This window comes from Castor canadensis, chromosome X, assembly GCF_047511655.1.
Source record: "Castor canadensis chromosome X, mCasCan1.hap1v2, whole genome shotgun sequence".
Classification (NCBI taxonomy): domain Eukaryota; kingdom Metazoa; phylum Chordata; class Mammalia; order Rodentia; family Castoridae; genus Castor; species Castor canadensis.
The window spans coordinates 38,679,063-38,698,643 of record NC_133405.1 but is presented as its reverse complement, the minus strand read 5'-3'; the positions used below and the strand labels follow the sequence as shown (position 1 = coordinate 38,698,643).

Below are 19,581 nucleotides of genomic sequence, written 5' to 3'. Positions count from 1 at the left end.
TGGGTAGGGTATGTATTTATTGTTTTGGCAGAGGATTACAGAGCACTCCACAGGGACACACTAGGGTCTAATTCAATACTGAAATGAAACTGTACATAAGACTGCTCAATGGGGCACGGACAAGTCAGATGGTAGGGGATGGAACCCACATTGTATAGTCATTTGTAACATTATGACCTGGAGGTGAGAAGCAACAAATTTGGTTAGAACACTAACAAAGCAAGGTCAAATGGTGAAAAGGAGTAAAACAGACATAAGCAGTCTCAAAAAAGGGACTATCCAGGTTAGTCATGACCAGGTATTTTTCCATGACAGCAGTCTGTGAATGCTCATTCTCTAAATTAAGAGGCTTGGTGGGTTAATTTGTGAATATAAATTATATTCATATATTACTATTATATGAATAATAGTAGTTTGGACTTGTCCTGATCTAAGAAACCAAAGGCAGCAGTCTTCCCGAAGCATAGCACAGGTGTCCCTTTGGGTGACATCAAACATATCTAAAACCTTTTTGTTTTGTAGCACCACAGCTGTTAGAGAGTTAATTTGTCCCTGTAAAGTGTGAGGGTTTGAGCTATGGTGTCTAGAGCATCAGCCACTTCTCATGACAAGATTTTGTAAATTAGGGAGGAAGAAATAATTACTCTCCCACTCCTATCCCTATGCCTGATGTAATTTTGAAATCTATTAGCAGAAGTATGAGTTGGATAGTCCTCCAATCTTTTTTTATTCATATGTACATACAATGTTTGGGTCATTACTCCCCCCTTAGTTCTCCAATTTTTTAAGAGGTTGCGAATGTCCATACATAAGGAGAGGCATCTGGATTTTTCCTGGTTTTAGGAATAGTGGGTACTTTTTATACTGTTGAAAGGTCAACAGACATGGGCGTTAGCATTAGGTAAACTTGTTTATGAACAATTTCTTTGCAACCACTCAACTTTAGTTACCTGGGAAGTGTTGGCCCAAGTGATTCCATTTGGAAACTGAGAATTTTCCCTCTTGTCTGAACAGTTACTTTGAACTATTTGTCTCTGATTGTTCCCTTGTCAGTGAAATAAATTTGGTCCCAGTAGGTCTTTCTACCTTGCCAGGTTAAGATGTCCTGTTTGGACTGATCTGATCCCATTGTCGAGGGGAAGTGACAGACAGGTCTGGTGAGAGTGGTGCCAATAAGGCCCTTTTTGATCAAATTTAAGCAGCAAAGAGGCTTAGAAGTGGCTGGGGCTGGTCTTTCCTGGAGTCCATTAAGTTTAATTTTATTTTATAGGTGCAATTTTAGTATTTTACAATCATACTCAAGTTGTTATTGCTATAAGTTGTACTATTACAGAATGTCAATGGACAACAGTTGCAAAATTTTACAAGGAAAATACAAAAAAAGAAGTAAGTATTTAAAAAACTAACTCATTTGACAAATAAGAGCTTGTTGGAGACATTTTTCTGTGGATTCAGTTGTAAATGCTCCAGAATGAGCAAAACCACAATGACAAAAGATAGAATATTAATGGCTAAAAATTTAAACCAGTTTAGCAATTGACAGAAGGCTAGTTATTTTCACTGCATACAGCAAGCATTTCAGGATAATAATTATGCTCAATAGCATTATACCAGCACCATCAAGCTCTTCTTGTTAAAACTCAGAATACATAGGCACAAGCCTGAAAAAGACTTGCATCACTAACAATTTTAATTTGGTAGACATCTGTTTGGTAAAAGTGTTTTTCTAAGCTGGGCATTCTAGAGGGATCATATATTTTTGAAATAACTTTTACAAAGTTTTTGAATTTAGACAAAATTCTTTTTTTTTTCCAACAAAATACTCTTAGTAGTCTTTTATTTCAATGAATATTCAGGAAGAAACAATCTAAAACTTTTTCTATACAATAACAATTTACAAAATGCATTTGTTAATACACCAGGTATTGTAAAAGAGTGAAATTCAAATTACATTTATGACAGAATGAAACAGATTAAGATCCTTTGTTTAAACTAAACTTGGTTGCTGTAAACAACCCCAATTAGGCAGCCAAAAGAGCTGCTTGAGTTTTAAAATGGCCAACTTTTTAAAGTTAGATTCTGAGAGTTAATTCCTGAATTCCTGCAGTTTAGTTAGGCCTTCTTGAGATAAGATAATCAATTTTCAGAGGAGGCAATAACTTTTAGATATTAACTTCATAATGGCAGTTTAGGAACCATTCTAAAGATGTTTATATACATACATATACACAAAAGGTGTTAAATTAGGCATGCCAAAAATGTCAATTTACATGTGCATAAAGATGAAAAAAACCTCTGAAAATCAGTAATTAATCAGTTGTTTGATGTAATTTCAGAGGCAAATGAAGCTTTTGCCCAATGCTTGATAGACTAATGTGCAAAAATAATGTACATAAATAATTATATTAATATAGAATACTCTCAGACCTTTTAGCCATAGATTAATTACATTTCTTCCTAGAGGCTAACAAGATGGTGCAGATCTCATGCCTGCTCCCCCACCCAGCACCATCATGGTGCCATTGTAGCATTATTACAGTAGAGATGACTGCTGTGGAGTTAGGACACTAGGAGGCATGGTAGGCCCACCATGATGGCAACATTTCTCTGCTGCCTCCTGCTGAGGGCAGTACCACAAGGTTTTTCCAAAAGGCTTTCGTATGGAGTATAAAACCATGTTGCATACAATATACAAGCACAGAACAAACAAACAAATGGGAAATTCCCTTTTTTCTTTTGTTTCAATCCCCAAAGGCTAAAGGTGGTAGAACCAACATAAGAGGCTCATCCAAACTAAGGAGGCTTATTCTAATTTCTGATAGCCTGGAGAGTAAGATAAGAAAATGGAAGACTTATGAGTTGTCTGAACTTTAACCTGCAGCATAAAAAGGGGAAAAAAGTCTTTCTCTCAAGGCAAGGGGAAGACAGAAAAATCTGTCCAGAATGTTAGAGCAGTAAAGGCACAGAGTGGGAGGTTTCCTGAGGAAAGAAAATGAAGATAGGAGTTTAATTCCTCAGGAAACACATTGGAAAATCAGGAGAGGAACCACTGGACCTATGTAGAGTTTTAAATGTGAGAAGGTATCCATAAAAACAGATCACAAGCCATTTCTTGACTAGGAACAGCAAACTAGTTCAGTAAGGTAGACAAACTAGTCTGTAAGGGAGAAAACATACAGACAATGCTAGAAAGGGGAAGAAAGACCACAGTACTGCATAGGGCAGTGGATTAGAACAGAAGAGAGCTGGGAATCATCTGGAATGTTCTGGATGTGCCAGACACATTCAGCATCCCTCCTGCAGGTCTGGATCCATTTAGAGGATTGCAGCAGAAAGATCAATTAAAAGCTGTTTTGGAGCCAGATTTGCTGCTCTAGCAGTTTGTAAACATGTCATATTTTAAAGAACGTAGCCCGGGGTTGAGTCAGAGGGGATCAAGGTGTGAGGGGAGTGTTTTCCAGAACCCTAAGTCTCTTGGGGTGTTTCACAAAGAGAGAGAAGGGGCTCAACCTAGACATCCGTGGGGGATTGAGATGTGACTTCTGATAGTGATGTCTCTTTCAGAGCAGAAAGGCTTCCAAAGGCCATGTGAGACCTTCAGAAAAGAGGGACCACTAAGATTGAGTGCAACACTCAGAAAATAGGGGATCAGAATGCAGCCCCACAAAATAAGGGTACTCAATGATAAGGTGATCTGTTCTGACTGGGAGAAGGGAGGGAAGGGAAAAGGGATGTCTCACCATTGGCTCCAGAGGCTCTTCTGATGGCAAAGATGGCTGTCTTCAAGGAAGGTCAGAAGGGATTTGAAAGTGAAAATAAAGACAAGATAAGAGTCATCCACAGTGTTCACGCATTTGTCCAGCTACCTGCTGCCTATTGAGCCATATGTTTCAAATGGAAACTCTGAAAAGGCTCTTTACCCTTATGGAGGGTAGCAATATGTAAAAGGAGAAAGATAAGATAGCCGCCTGGGCCCTACTGAGTCAAGAAAGTAGGAAAAACAAAGAATTATTAAAATTTCATTAAGAAGGGAAAGGAAGTGGTGGGCAGCTAGGCAATAGGGCACAGCCTCTATAAGGAGGGGGGTCTTTACTCCACAATAACTTTTGTTCATTCAATGTATAAAATAGAATGTCATCCCAAAAAGCGCCTTCTTATTCCAATGTTCAGGCAGCCACTAATCTGTTTCTATTATTACAAAATAGTTTATCCTGTTCTGGATTTTCACATATATGAAATCATATGGTATTTACTTTCTTTTTTTTTTATTTCTTTTTATGTGCATACAATGTTTAGGTCATTTCTATCCCCCTTCTCTCCCTCCCTTTCCCCCCTCCCTCCACTATTTACTTTCTTTAATCTAGAATCCAGAGATTCATCTATGCTATTGTGTATATCAGTAATTTGTTCATTTTTAAATTTTGGTTCCATTTATTGTTCATTTTTATTGCTTTCTATGCTGTATTTCTTTATCTGTTAAGTCTTAATAATTTATCTATTCATGATGATGATGATTTGAGTTGTTTCCAGGTTTTAACTACTATGGAATAAAATCACCAAGTACAAGTAAACAAATAAATGTCTTTCTTGGTCTTCTAAATCTGTTTCTGTTGCTGTTATAGAATACACGAAACTGGGTAATTTATAAAGGGAAGCAGTTTGTCGTATGAATCTGGAGGTGGGGATGTTCAAGTGCATGGCAGTGGCTTCTGTTTAAGGCTTTGTACTGAATCATCACAGGTCAGAAAGGTGGGAGGACAAGTGAAAGAAAACATAAGTGGTAGCCTCACTTTATTACAACTCTTTCCTTTTTCTCACAGTAACTAATCCAGTCCTATGAGAATTGTACTAATTTCTCTTAATGACCAATCCCCTTTTCAAGTTTCTACCTTTCAACACTACCACAATGATCATTAAATTTCAACATGAGTTTTGGAGAGGACAAACCATACTCAAACCACAGCAGTGGTTATACTAAAAATACCTGCACGTAAAGTCTCTGGGCTCATAGTGTAGTTGTATATTTAACCTTCATAAGAAACTGCAAAAACTTTTTCCCAAAGTGGTTGCCTGTTTTTAATTTTAGCCATTCTGGTAAGCATGCACTTTTAATTCATATTGGTTTTAATTTATGTTTCTGTGGAAGCTGAAGATGCTAAGCATCTTTTTATGTGCTCACTGGTCACCTATTTATCTTCTTTTATAAAGTGTTCAAAAATCTTTGGCACTCTTCCCTTTTATTAGATTACTTCTTTTTAATACTGAGTTGTGAGAGTTCTGTATATACTCTGATTGTCAGTACTTAGATATATTTCTTATGCATATTTTCTTGCAATGTAGGACTTGCATTTTTATTTTCCATGGGTATATTTCAAAGATCAGAGGATTTTCATTCCCATAAAGTCCATTTCAGTATTTTTCTATTACGAACATATATTTTTCTAAGAAATCAAGGTCACAAAGATTTTACTTTATGTATTCTAGGAATTTTATAACTTTAGTTTTTACATTTAGGTATACGATTCACTTCAAGTTAGTTTATGTGTATGGTATGAGATAAAGATCCATTTTAAACCTATTTAGATATCTAGTTGATCCAGTGTCATTTGTTGAAAAGAATATAATTTCCACATTGAGTTCCTTCAATACCTCTTAGGACTCAATTCAGCATATATGAACATGTGCTTTTCTGTATCATATTCTATTTTATTGATCCACTTGAATAACTTTTCACCAATACCATACTCTCTTGACTAATGTGGCTTTGTAGTAAATCTTGATATGAAGTAGTATAAGCCTTCCAAATTTGCTTTTTTTTTATAAGATTGATTTGACTATTTTAGGTTCTTTAAATTTCCATATTAATGTTAAAATCAGCTTGTCAGTTTCCACAAAGAATTCTGTTGAGCTTTTTACTGACATTTACATTGACTCCATAGAGTCAATTAAAAATTTTAAGAAATCCAATTGTGATCATGGCATAGTTCTCCATTTATTTAGGTCTTTTTTGTAACTTTAGGAATGTTTTGTCATTTTCATTATGCAGATCTTGTTCATATTTTCTAAAATTTATCTCTAAGTATTTATATGAATATTAAATGAGAGCCCTTACAAAAATTCATTTCCAATTGTTTATTGTTAACATATAGAAACACAATTTGTTCTATAAATTGACCATATATTATTGTGTATAATATGTCACTCTTCAACTGCTTTTTTTAACAAAGAATTTCTGTCTTTGGTTTTTACTATTTGACTGTGATATGCCTGTGTGGTTTCTTTCTTTTTGGTGCTAATGTGTAATTTTAATTAATTTTTAAATTAACACATATTAATTGTATATATTTATGAACTATAATACGATATTTCAATGCATGTATACAAAGTATTCTGATAAAATCAGGATATTTCTCTTCACAAAATATATAATAGTTTACTGTGAACTATAGTTACCTTATTGTGCTGTCAAACACAGAAACTTATTCTATCTAACTGTGTTTTGGTACTTGCTATCTATCTTCCCCTCCTGCTGCTCCTTCCTATCTTTTAGTAATTACTATTCTACTTCCTTTTACTTTGAAGCAAACAGTTTTAGTTTTGTGGTTTTCTTTATATTTAGTCTGCTAGGGTTTGCTGAGCTCCTGGATATGCAGCTTGTTGTTTTCCATCAAATTTAAGAAATTTTAAGCATTAAAAAATTCTATCCTCTTCTTTCTCCTTGCCTCTAGAATTCCAGTTACATATATGTATTAGTGTTGTGTTATATGTACATATATGCTTCACAGGATGCTCAGACTTTTAACTATTTTTGAATACCTTTCAATCTGGTTTTCAAAGTATAGATTTTAAAATTTGGTTCTTCTAAGTTACTTTCATTTTTTTTCCTGAGATTTCTCTACCTGTTCTCATATCAAAAGCATATTTTCCTTTATGTCTTTGCAAAGCAGATGTTCTGTCACTTGAACCACCCCTCCAGCCTTCCTTTAAGTCTTTGAATACACATTTGATAGCTAATTTAAAATACTTGTCTGTTAATGCAACAAAATGAGAGCATCTAGTGATGAACTTATGTTGATTTTTTTCTTGATTTAGGGTTTTCTTTTTTGTTTGAAATTTTTTAAAGGGTTGCTAAATATTTTGGATGATTTAATGTGAGCAATCAGTTTTGTATATTATCTTCCTATGAATAATGCTGTGTTTTGCTTTGGTAGTCAATTATTTTACTTGCAGCTCTTGCATTTGTGGATGCTTGGTTACAGACATTGTTAGGATGGGTCTAGTGTACCTATGGTATAGTCCTTTTCCTAATGCATGGCCTTTCTGATGCCTTAGCTGAGTTATGGGAATCTTACTGAGGTCTTTCTACTCTGGCTGTGGTGGAATTTCAGTATTTTTGAGCACTATGTAACTTTGGCATCTGTGTTCCATTCTCAACTCTATAACTGCCTCTTGCTGCTAGGCTTGTACATACTCCCTGTGTAGATAGCCTAACCCTTGGCCAATGACTTATGGGAAATGCCAACAGAGGTACCAATGGACCCTGCTGCATAGTTCCCTCCTTTCTGGTATCCTGCTCTGACCTTCAGCAGGACTGTGGTAGCCTGCTCATATTCTATTTCTCTATGTCTTGCTTTGGAAATTCTCCCAAGGCAGAGAACTGACACGAGTATGGGGCTCACCTTACATGTTTGCTTTTTCTTAGTGATCAGAGTCTCTACACTGCCTATTGTCTGATACGTTGTAACAGTTGCTTTACATTATGTCTGGTTATATAGTTTTTTTTTAATAGTGGGAAGGCACATTTGTTACTAATTACTCCCTCATAAACAGAAGCAAACATCTCCCTGCTTTCTTGTTCTTTAATACATTTGCTTCTCATGTATTGTTATTGTTATTGATTTTTTTTTCAAAAATAAGGAGATAGTAAATGAATGAGTCAGGATTCAAACCCTAATTCTAATCTCATGTGTTTTCCATTACACTGTGTTTCCTGTTCATTTAAGCAGTTTTCTTAATTTAGCTACTTTTTTAGGTATGGGAGAGGTGCTATTTCACCCAAATTTCTTCCCCCATTGTCTAGTACAGAGGTATGAAGATTTTACCATCTTAATATCCTTTAAAAATGTAAATACAAATAGATGTATCTGCAAATGCTTTAGTAACAGTCATTTTATTTTGCTTTTGTTTTTTATAAGTATAATATATATTCATTATAATATTATGTATATATTGATCCCTAGAATTTCACTAATTGTCATCTCGTCAATTGAAATATTATGTTGAATTTAATAACAAATTAGTGTGTGGTGGAATATATTTAATACAATCTCATTTAATAGAATACTGAGAAAAGTATCAAAGAACATTGCCCAACTTGGAAAAGGATAACAGGAAATGATCTCTGTATGACTAGACCAGTCTCTAGATTGCCTGAGATGGTCCTCAAAGATAAGGTGGATTCTATATCTGCTAAAGTACTTTGCTCAATGTCAACCCACTGGTTTAACCCCTGGTTGCTGATACCCATTGACAATCAGCCATTTTGCATAGATTAAAAGGAACCTTAGCAATTATATATACCAACTCTTTCATTTTGAGAAAAGTGAAGTAGAAAATAGAAAAAATTATCTTACCAAGTTCAAACATCTAGCAAATAGAAGAATGAACTTGAAATAAGTTCCTCTTTGTCTGATATTTTTACCCCCAGATGGATGACTGCTTGGAGCAAGAATTTTTGAAAATGGAGCCTAGGAGAAAGCATAGCATTTCATAGTTATAGTTGCTTCATCATATATTTGAAGAGTCAATGATGATGTCAGTAAAATGTAGTCTGGATATTTCTCTCTGAGAAGTTTCAGTTCAGAGAAGAATAGCTGGGTCTGAGCAGGAAATTTTGTCATTATTACCAGAATGTGAGATGTGAGCCATATTTCTTTTCCAGGAAGTAATTTCTTTCCAACACATTGATGACATAGCAGCGGAATTAGGTGTTGCAATTTACATATACTCATGGGATTTTTAAGTGACACATAAGCACCCTCTTTCCTACATTTCAATTGTGATAGCCACATTTGTTATTATTTTAAAGCTCTTCCAAGTATCTGGTAAAATTAGTTATGGGAACTTTCATGAAAATATGAAGTTAACATCACTGAAAATGTCTTCTACTTAGCTTTCAGCCATTCATATATGATTCACATAGGTAAAATACATTGCAGCACCTCTTGATCTTAATTTCATTTGCTTTCCCATTGTTTATGCTGTAGTCTATTCATCTTCTGGAATTTTCTTTTCTATTTCCTAGTAAAGGAAAGTAAAGCTAAATTTTAATCCAACTGAGTTTGGCACTGTACCTCTACCAAAATCACTTTGGCCCTTCTTACTTTTGGATATAGTTGACACAAAGTGGACATCCAGACAAATTTCCTGCCTCAAACATCAAATCCAAGGAAGAACTTGTGAATTTCCTTCCCAATTTGAATTTCAGTATAATGATTGGAGAATCTCTAGGTTGTTATGCCCCACTTTCTAAGACCATATTCACAAATAATCTAATGAAATATTCCATGATATGCCTTGGCCTAGCATATGGGATCTGGTAACCTCTGTAGTGAAATGTAGGTAAACTTTTAGGTAGAAATGAGTTTGAGGAATGCCTGTTTATATCATTATATTCCTCAAAGTTGAAGTAGGGAAAATGTGAAGTGACCAAAGAACTATGGGATGAATTAATCACTGCAATAACAAGAATGATACTAATAGCTTATATTTACCATATATACCATGTCCAGTTCTTGACATTTTTCATGTATTCATTAATGCAATCCTTCAAATAACCTTATGAGGCAAGTACTATTCTTCCATTTCACAAAGAAATTCTTTCACAGAGTGGCTAAGTAAATTGCACAAAGTTATAGGACTTGTTATATGGTTAAACCCAGATTGCACTTGGATGGTCTGCCTCCAGGACCATACTTCTAACCACAAGGTAGGAATAGTAGGCATCATCATTAAATACCTATGCCTGTATACAAACTATGGATTGCATTCTAACTTATCATCTAACATAAATTTTAAAATACACACTAAGAAATCATAACATTATTTTGAGCTAAGAATGTTTTTTTGCAATTAGTTTAATTACTTACCTAGAAAGCAGGTGCAACAATAGTGGCTGGCTGGTGACCTAGGTTTTGGCCTCAGTTCTGCTATTAGCTCATCTTGGGCATAATCATTCTAGAAGTCAGTTTCTTCATTTGAAAATTCAACACATATTGAGCACTTAGTATGTGCCAGACACTGTACTTGGTGCTAGAGAAACACTGATTAACAAGACAGATACCTCTTAGGAAAACTCAGTTCTCTTCTAGTACTAAGTATAACCAAGGCTGGTAGTATTCTAGACTTATTCTATACTGGAAAGGTGCTGCTTAAGGTCTAGGAGGATGTAGTTCAGTGGTAGAGCACTTGCCTAACATGCACAAGACCCTGGGTTCAATTCTTAGCACCACAAGAAAATGAAATTGCTGATTAAAAAGCCACTCAATGAACTGGAAAAAATGTTTCTAGACTCAAAACTGGCTTAGACTTGAGCTACTTTGTGACCACTGACTCCATACATCATCTCACAGGTGGGACTGTAAATAATTATCTCTAGGGCAAGACTGTTGGAATGTATCCACCCTGTTCAGAGTAGGCCTTAAAACACAAAAAGCTTTAATGATGATTATTCTCTCCTTCTTTCTATTTTCTAACTTAGCAAACAGTTCTCTGCATAAGAATTTGTAGTTTTAAATAACAGGGGCAAGAAGCATTTACCAATCAAAAATTTGAGATAAGTGGACAAACAGAGTCAAGTTGCTGAAAACCCACATCTTTTGGCTTTCTTCAGAGGATCCAAGGCTAGGACACGACTGACCTCACTTTCATTCCATCAGTAGAAACTAGGCATATGAGGCTTAGTTCCTTTCTTCCTCTTTTCTCTCAAGAGTGAGCCTATTCACAAAGATCACATATTTTTCCCATCTCCTTCAAGTCATACATTTTATAGTGGCTCTACTCAGTACATTGTGTCTGATGTGCCATAGCTCTTGTTATAGGACTGAACATAGTCTGTATTTGGAAGAGGCCTGAGATGGAGCCAGAGATGCAGGCAAGGGCCATTCTATAGATGACAATATCCTTTTATAGGTTACATACTTAAAAGTAAATGCCAGACTGACTGAAACTCAGTTTTATTTAGTTATCTTATATACCTGATGCCTAGAAAAGAATCAGAAGACCATTTTTCTATTACACACACCATTTCCTACAACAGTTGATTCTAATTCTAAGAAAATGTAATCTAAGTCCTAGATTTAATTTATCTAATTTCTGTGACTACTTACTCAGATTTTACTGTTCTCAGTGTGGTACAAAGGCATCCATTATAAGAATTCTGTATATATAGCATTATACTTTGGTGGGGAGGAATAACAGCAAAGGACAATGGCTTCTGAAATTGGGTGTGGACACTAAAAAAGCCACTCTTTGGGTTAAAAAGACCTTACAAATATTCTGCCCAGAATGGGATCCAATCACCTGCATCTCCTAGCCTCTGAACCATGATAAGTGACATGATAGCTCTCAATTGCCAGCCTGAGCCGTGTCCACACACAGTGCAACCACCAGAAGATTCTCTCAAAGGCTAGGACTTTGCTTCTCAAGATTGAGTCACAAACAAAATCAACTGGCGAGCTGATTTTTTTTTTTTGAACAGTGTCTCACTGTGTAGCCCAGGCTGGCCTCAAACTTGTGATCCTCCTGCTTCAGCCTCCTGGGTGCTGGGATTACAGACTTGTGCCACCATGCCTGAGTTATTGCCTAGTTGAGACAAATACAACAAATTATTTTGCTACGAGAAAAGTAATGGCCCTTGAGTTGCTAGCTTTATGAAGGCAGTTGGAATATGCCAGTGAGTGTAATCAACTCTTAAACATCTTTGGAAAAATACTTCAGGTAACATGAATGATCCAATTTCAAACTATTTATAGCCAACAACCTTCTCTACTTCACTGAGTTAGCTTGAGATTGTATTTTCCCAGAATTAGAGTCATCTGTTTTTAGAAGCAATATTCATTCTGTTTTTAAAAAGCATAGTGATCTTGGGCACATCATTTCTCAAAGTCTTAGTTTCTTCATCTGTAAAATGAATAGATGATGTCATTCTATAATTATATGAATGAGTATATACATATATATTTGTGAAATAAAAAATAGCATTCCAATTCTTCTTTGGTGATATATAAGAAAACTAAATAAAACTGAGAGGTTTTCAGTCCATCTGGCATTTTTCATTCTTATTTTATGTTTTTTGTTAACCTGCCTTTTATCTGAAACTCTAACTAGAATTCTATCCTCCTTTCAGTCACACTAGATTGAATAAATTAGAATGCCTGAAAATTCCTGAATCTTGGAATTCTCCAGTTCCATATGAATTCAGGATGATTTGCCAACAATTGCTAAGTCACTCTACATACCACTTTTGCCCCGCCCTCTTTTCCTTTTTTCTTTAGTTACTATTCACTCTTCCCTTTGCTGGGTTCAAGCATTTGTTTTCATCTTTCTCAAGTAGTGCCAGCTAAATCTAAGCACTCAATTTTCTTCCTGTCCCACTACTTTTACATGTAAGCAAATGATGCAGCCATATTCCTTAAATTGATTCATCGGAGCTAATACTATTTTTCTCCAGAAGACTCATCAAGAATATAGATAAGGGGAGTTTCTTTCTCATGCATTAAAAGCCCAGTCCTGATGAGGTGTCAAGTGCAGTTAAGATAGCAACACAGATTGAACTGTGCTAGTTTCTGTTTGCCCAAGTTTCATTGGGAGCTTTTTAATGAGATGTCACCCTCTTGAACATGACCTGAAGATTTGAATTAATCTTATTCTCAGACTTTGAAGACAAGACAGAGCCCTATAAGAGATCAGCTGAAAGCAATTTCCTTCAATAGTTCTGTTTGGTTCCATTCAATTTACTTACTTTGGAGTTGAGAATCACTAACTGAAGAGCACTAGTGTGCATAGGACATCATCACAGCTTCTTCCTCTTTTTATCTTAATAGCAAAAACAGCAGTTTACCAGCTTTACTTTTGGCTTTAGTGAAAGCAAATTTTGATTGGGAATAATCAGAAAGGCAGACAACTGAGAGACCATCTGTGTGCTTAGCACAACAACCTCCAAATTCAGATGGTGACTACATATCAGAACACCACCAGAGACCTGTTTAAAAAAAAAACCAAAAAAAGTTAGTCAACTCTGCATATTCTATGTATCTTTCCTGGCAATACTTAAACTGGAGTCATATTTTAATTTGAACCTGTGGTTCCTCAACAAAGAGACTACTTCAACCACTAGGACAAGAAAGGATGCTCCTGTGTCACATAACTAGGAGAATCAGTTATAAGGATATTTGTATTGCGGAGACAGTACATACAATGCCTGTTTGTGGTTTGTGACAGGAAACAGGAAAACCACTAATATTACTCACTTTTTAAACAACATTTATTTTTTATTCAGTGCTTTTGAGTAAATTTGTAAAATTTAAAAAATCATAACAAGTAAAAGCTATTCATATTATAAACCTCAAAATATAATTATAATTAATAATTTGGCATTCTTCCTTTCAGAAACATATTTTATACCTAAAAGAGATTATATTGGAAATATAATCTTATATAAAGTTTTTTTAGAATTATAATGTAATTTATGCTTTATGTTCCTTTAAAAATTTCTTTTTATTGATGTGTAACAATTGTATACATTTATGGAGAAGAGTGTGGTAATTTGGTACATGTTGGATAATTAATTTTCCATCTTCTTAAACATTTATCATTTATTTTTGTTGGGAACTTCAAACTCCTTTTTTCTAGTTCTTTATAAAACATAAAATACATTATGGTGAACTTTAGTCATGTAATTGTGCTATAGGGGATTAGAACTTATTCCTCTTATGTAACTGTATTTTGGTACCAATTATTACAAAACCTCCCCTTTTCCACTTCCCCCTACCCTTCTCTAGTAACCACTATTCTACTCTCTACTTCTATGAAATCAATATCTTTAGCTTCCATTTATGAGCAAGAACCTGTGGTATTTGCATAATAGAATATTATCAAACTATGAGTGATAAAAAAAGAATGGAATCCTGTCATTTGTAGCAACATAAATGGAACTGGAGAACATTATGTTAAGTGAAATATTTGTACACAGAAAGGCAAATACTGCATATTCATTTTCTCCATTCATTGCTATTTTAATAGAAGAAGAATATGAGCCTCTATATTCCAAAATATAGTTCATATTGACTTTGCAGAAAGAATCTTAAAAAGACTAACTTTGTATAATGAAAGACTATTAAAAAGCAAATTCCAGATAAAACAAAGAAATGGAAAGCAAAAAAGTTCAAGAAAAAACCCCTAAAAGTATGTGTAACTTTGTTGAGGCCATTTGATCATATCTATCAAAATTAAAATGTACAAACCCCCAGTAATGAACAGCTAGAAATTTATCCAGTGGGTATACCTGTTCAATAATATTTATTATAAGTAAGGACAGTGTAGAATAGTTAGTAATTACAGAAATGTGAATACTTCCCAAGTGGCCATCAATTGGGAACTGGTTTAATTAATTATGACATATCCAGAAGATGGACTATAAGACAGCCATTAAAAAGAATGAGGTGGATGACATGTATGTATTGGTATGGAAATATCTTCAAGAGACACTGAAAAAAGTACATTTTCTTATATATATGTATATGTATATATACATATATATATTTATATATATATATAAAGGTTTTAAATGGGCATCATCAAAGGGGAAAAATATACTCTGATATATTAGGGTATATTGTAATTGTTTTCTTTTCCCCAAAGGAATTATAAACACTGTTAGGTATGATTTTCTTTAGATAGATGAATAAAATACAGAGAAGACTGCAGGTGGGCAAGTTTTACTTTTCTGTTTGTACCATTCTGTACTGTTTACATTTCTAGCATTAAATATGTAACATTTCACTAGGCATTAAATGGATGGACCAAATATAACTTATTCATTATTTTCTTTGTATTTCTCTATGCTAAAAACAAAATATAATTTTTATACACATGTAAAGATGTTATCAAAACATAAAATACACACATATACATAGACACACACTGAAATTGAGCACAGGGGCATGCCTACCCTCTTTCCATAGCAGATACTCTTACTATCCTAATGTATAGTATGAAGTTAATAGTTAATAATATCCACGGATCTCAAAGCACTTCATTAATATTCATGTAAGATTCTGTATCTTATGGTTATATAAGACTATGTGTACAAAATATTAGTGAATACAAGTAGACATTCCCCATGTCTCATCTGAATACTGTTTTGATGACTAAATGTCCTTTTTGTCTATTTACTGCCTCACATTTAGGTTTCAGAGGCTGGTCTTCAGATCAGATTACCAAAGTAAGCAGTGATTATCTTCAATTTACTGATAAGAAAGTTCTGTTCTACCTCTACTTGACTTCCAGGTCTAGCTAAGGTAACCACCTGATTAATATCAACATTTCTTGGAAGAAAATAAGCAATATTATTAGTGATCTTTTGGCAAAGTCTGAAAATTTCAAAGCCACCAGGAGACATTCTTATCCTAATATCAATGGTCTCTGCAGTGGCATAGTCAGCCCTCCACAAGGCAGCCTCAGGAACCCAATGTCAACCTTTAAACAGGGAGCCAACAGTAGGAAATCTCTACAGATGAACTCTATCTTATCTGTTATCCCATAAACTTTAGCATTATTACGAGCAAGATCAATCTTAACGGGGTCGATATCAACAGCAATCAATCTTTTTCCGTTAAGGTAAACTGAATGATATTTACTCCATCTCCACAGAAGGCAGATATCTACTACAATATCACACTTGAAGGACTAACTGACATGGCCTAACTGACATGGCCAGCAATGTGTTCAGCAATATTCTCAGGTATAACTGAAAACCAGCCATCTCTGCCCAACTTAATCCCATCATCAAAACGAGGAGAAGAGCCTGTATCTCTGGACCAAGTATTTTGCCAGTTCTTGAACAGAAGCTATCTTAGGAGGCAGATCATTTACTTTTTTGTTCTTGTTTTTGTTCTTCTTCTTTCTTCTTGCAGTTTCAGTTTCTACCTGAGGGGAATCTGGTATTTTTTCAGTTACACAGTCCTGCTTCTCTGGAACAGTGGCATCCAAACTGTCTCCTTCATTCATTCCTGTTTCAAGCTCACTGGCTGAAGAGATGGCTTAACATTTTTCAGGTTCTGGTTTATTGTCTCTATTTAGTCATCAGCTTTTTAAACAGACATGTCTTACTCTTATGAATCACTGTGCAAGTAAGTGTCTTGCACATTTTCATGAGAAAATAACTTTCTACACTTCCTCATCTACTGGTTCATTAACCCATTTTGGAAAATTTTCTGTCTTACACAAAGCTTTACTTTTCTTGATAAACGGTTTTTCTAATTGTTTAGTAAACAATCTGTGTTTGTTTTTCATCCTTATTTGCCTACACACATTCAGCTACCGTGACTTATGTTTCATGCTCTTACCTAGATACCTGACCTGCTGATAACTGAAATTCGGAATTCCACCATATTTTTGTACTGAGCCAGGCTTGAATCCTAGAAAGGAACCATTGTAATGAAGGTCTGAATCTGCGGTTTCATTGATGTTTAGTTCATGGCTCTTTCTGAGTTTGCTAGGCTTATGCACAGGTGGATCTTCACTTTCATCTGCATCAATCCTGTTGGTGTGAGGTCTGTCTCTGCTTGTGTTTTCTCCCTGAAATTCCTATGACTCTTGAGGTGGTTGGTCTGTGCTTCTATTACCAGATGTGTTGCTTTCCTTGGTTGCTCCATTGTGTGGTTCACTTTGACAAGAAGCAAGGCATTCTATCCTACTATCCATCATAACTTAAAGAGGAATCTAATTGGCTCTGCTCTACTTCCTCTGAACTCAGAGCTATGTTGCTAATTCCATCAAACATTTCTTTATGATCCTTATCACTTGAATCATGCATTCTTTATCAACTGTATTAGGTGAAGATGGAAAAGAAAGTCCACTTTCATGCTATTTTCATTGCTCTGTCAACTTTTGTTTGAGGCGTAGAAGTATCTGTATCAGCTGAACCCTGAACTTCTAGTACTGAAATGGTTCCAAATAATACCAATAAAGTTCATTATAGTGTTTCTCCAATTCTTTCTTTGTATCAGGAAACTTCCAAGGTTCAGGCAATAGTGTTTGATCTGAATGTTTTTCTTGTGAATTTTGCCATAATCCTTCTCCATATTCATTACGATACTTCTCACATTTCTCTGTAACTTCTAGCTTTGGAGATAATGTATTTTCAACAGAAAAATTTTTCTGTTCCTATGCCTTTTTGGCTTTGAAGTTCACATGTTCTTGTACTGTTCAACTGAAGATGGATCACCTGAAACCAAAAGGTCATCTTCTTCATTTTCTGTTCCCCAAGTTTCTCACATAATTTCATCTAAATACTTCTGATTTTTTTCCTTTTTTCTTTAATTTTATTTCTAGTATTCACAGACACCTCAAAAATCATTATGTGTAGATACTCCACCAACCCGAATTGGCAATTCCATGAGCATGGCCTCAGAATCAAATTCACTTTACTCTTTGTTTTCACACGATTTTACAGAGTCATGGGAATACTCATCTTCAACCTCTCCTATAGAGATGTGGGGTTAGGAACAGACTCAGGGTCACTCCTACATATTACTTTTTATTGCTATTTGAATGTATAATGAATGACCCACTTCTCTATTTGTTTTATGTATTTAGTTTTTCCCCAACAGTTGCTTTTATGAAAAATGTAATGAACATTAGCATGCATAAAATTTTTCCTGTATTTTAATTTTTGTTTCTCCTACGATAAATTTCTGGTATAATACTGCCTTTCAGAAGAGACTGCCTTTGTGACATGATTTTTTGAGGCATGGACATTTATTCTGTGGTCTTATGGATGCTGAATCAACTTGATTATTTGAACTTCGCCTAAGTGTTGGGCATTTTTCAGTCAAATCCTCAGTTAAGCTTTAGTATTTCTCTTAAAAATGGCCTTAAACACTAGCTTAACACTAGTGACAAGGCCATCAATTTAGTAATAAATGATATATGTATTACATAGCAGCTTTTATTAGATATATAAAACATATCAAGCACCATGTTAAAAGCTTTATGTGGATTATGGAATTCAATATTTTTAAGCTTTCCTGATCATTAGAAGCCCTTGTACTTATAGTTAAAAAATCCAAGTAAACCAGAATCTCAGGCCTTGGAAGATATTTAATGACTCTGAACTTTAGTTATTTGTATAAAATGAGCAAACAATAGTGGCCTTTCCCAACTTACAAGATTTTTGGGTGATTGTAAGGTGATAAAATATTTACTGTAACTTTATAAAACTTATGAAAAGCTATGTAAATCTAGTTATTGTTATTATTTTATTGCTAATAGGAAATTTACTTGTCTATACCTTCTACTTTGTTGAAAGTCTTCAATAGCTTAAATAAACCAGTGCAATTAAGTCTAGCCCTGAGATGATTCTAATTTCTTATTTCTCTATTTGTGAAATAGACAATTAAATCTTATACGGAAAAGCAAAATATAATTATCAATTCTACCAGTCTTGCCCTGACAAAGACAAACAGATTGATAAATATATGAAGAATCATGCAATATTACCCTATTATATTAGAAATTCTGTATAGGAATTGCTTGATAACATTTAAAGCTTATTGTGAACTTTGAGATAACACTTTACTTGTTATTCAATTGTTTTCATTTTTTCTTTAAATAAGCATTTAAGATACTCCAAAACTCTCAGGATTTTTCTTAAAACTTATGGTATTCATAAAAGAAATTTTTAAACCATTCACGTGCCTTTCTACAAATTTTTTTCTTTATGATTTTGCTTACTTTGTTCCTTCTGTTTAGAATCCCGTTATCTTCTCTGACCTTACTGGTGAATTTCTGCTTACTTGTTGAGATTCAAATGTGCTTCAGGAAGTCTTTCTTGACCTCTGTAGACAGATAATCACTTCCTCTATCGTGTTCCTATACTATTTCATTCATACCTCTACACTATACTATTTCATTCATACCTCTATTAAAGCACTTGTCATATTGCTGTAATCATTTGTTTCCTCACTGCCTCTTCCATTAGTGTGTGTGCTCTGGAAGAAAGGGATTACGACATTCTCATTTGCTTTGACTATTTAGAAAAGAGTAAATATTAGATAGTTGTTGAATGAATATGTTATCTTACAACTAACTCATTCTGAATTTTCTGAGTTCCATGGGATCACTGAAGGTAGTGTTTTCTAGTGCCAGGAGAGGGTAGTAGAGCAGTTCCCTAAGTAGAGTTCATAGCTATTTTGAATAGAAACAGAAGCTAGAGTGAGAGTTTTTAAACCTGGCTGCAGATTAGAGTCACCTAGGAAACCTTGAAAACTATCCATGCCTGGCCCCTTCTCAAATCACTTA

At 34.6% G+C, this 19,581-nt stretch overlaps 1 pseudogene; it reads right to left on the bottom strand.

Moving 5' to 3' along the window:
- Positions 1-15,463: 15,463 nt before the first annotated feature.
- The window catches only part of LOC109675460 (trimethylguanosine synthase pseudogene), a 123,429-nt pseudogene continuing 119,311 nt past the window's right edge, over positions 15,464-19,581 (bottom strand).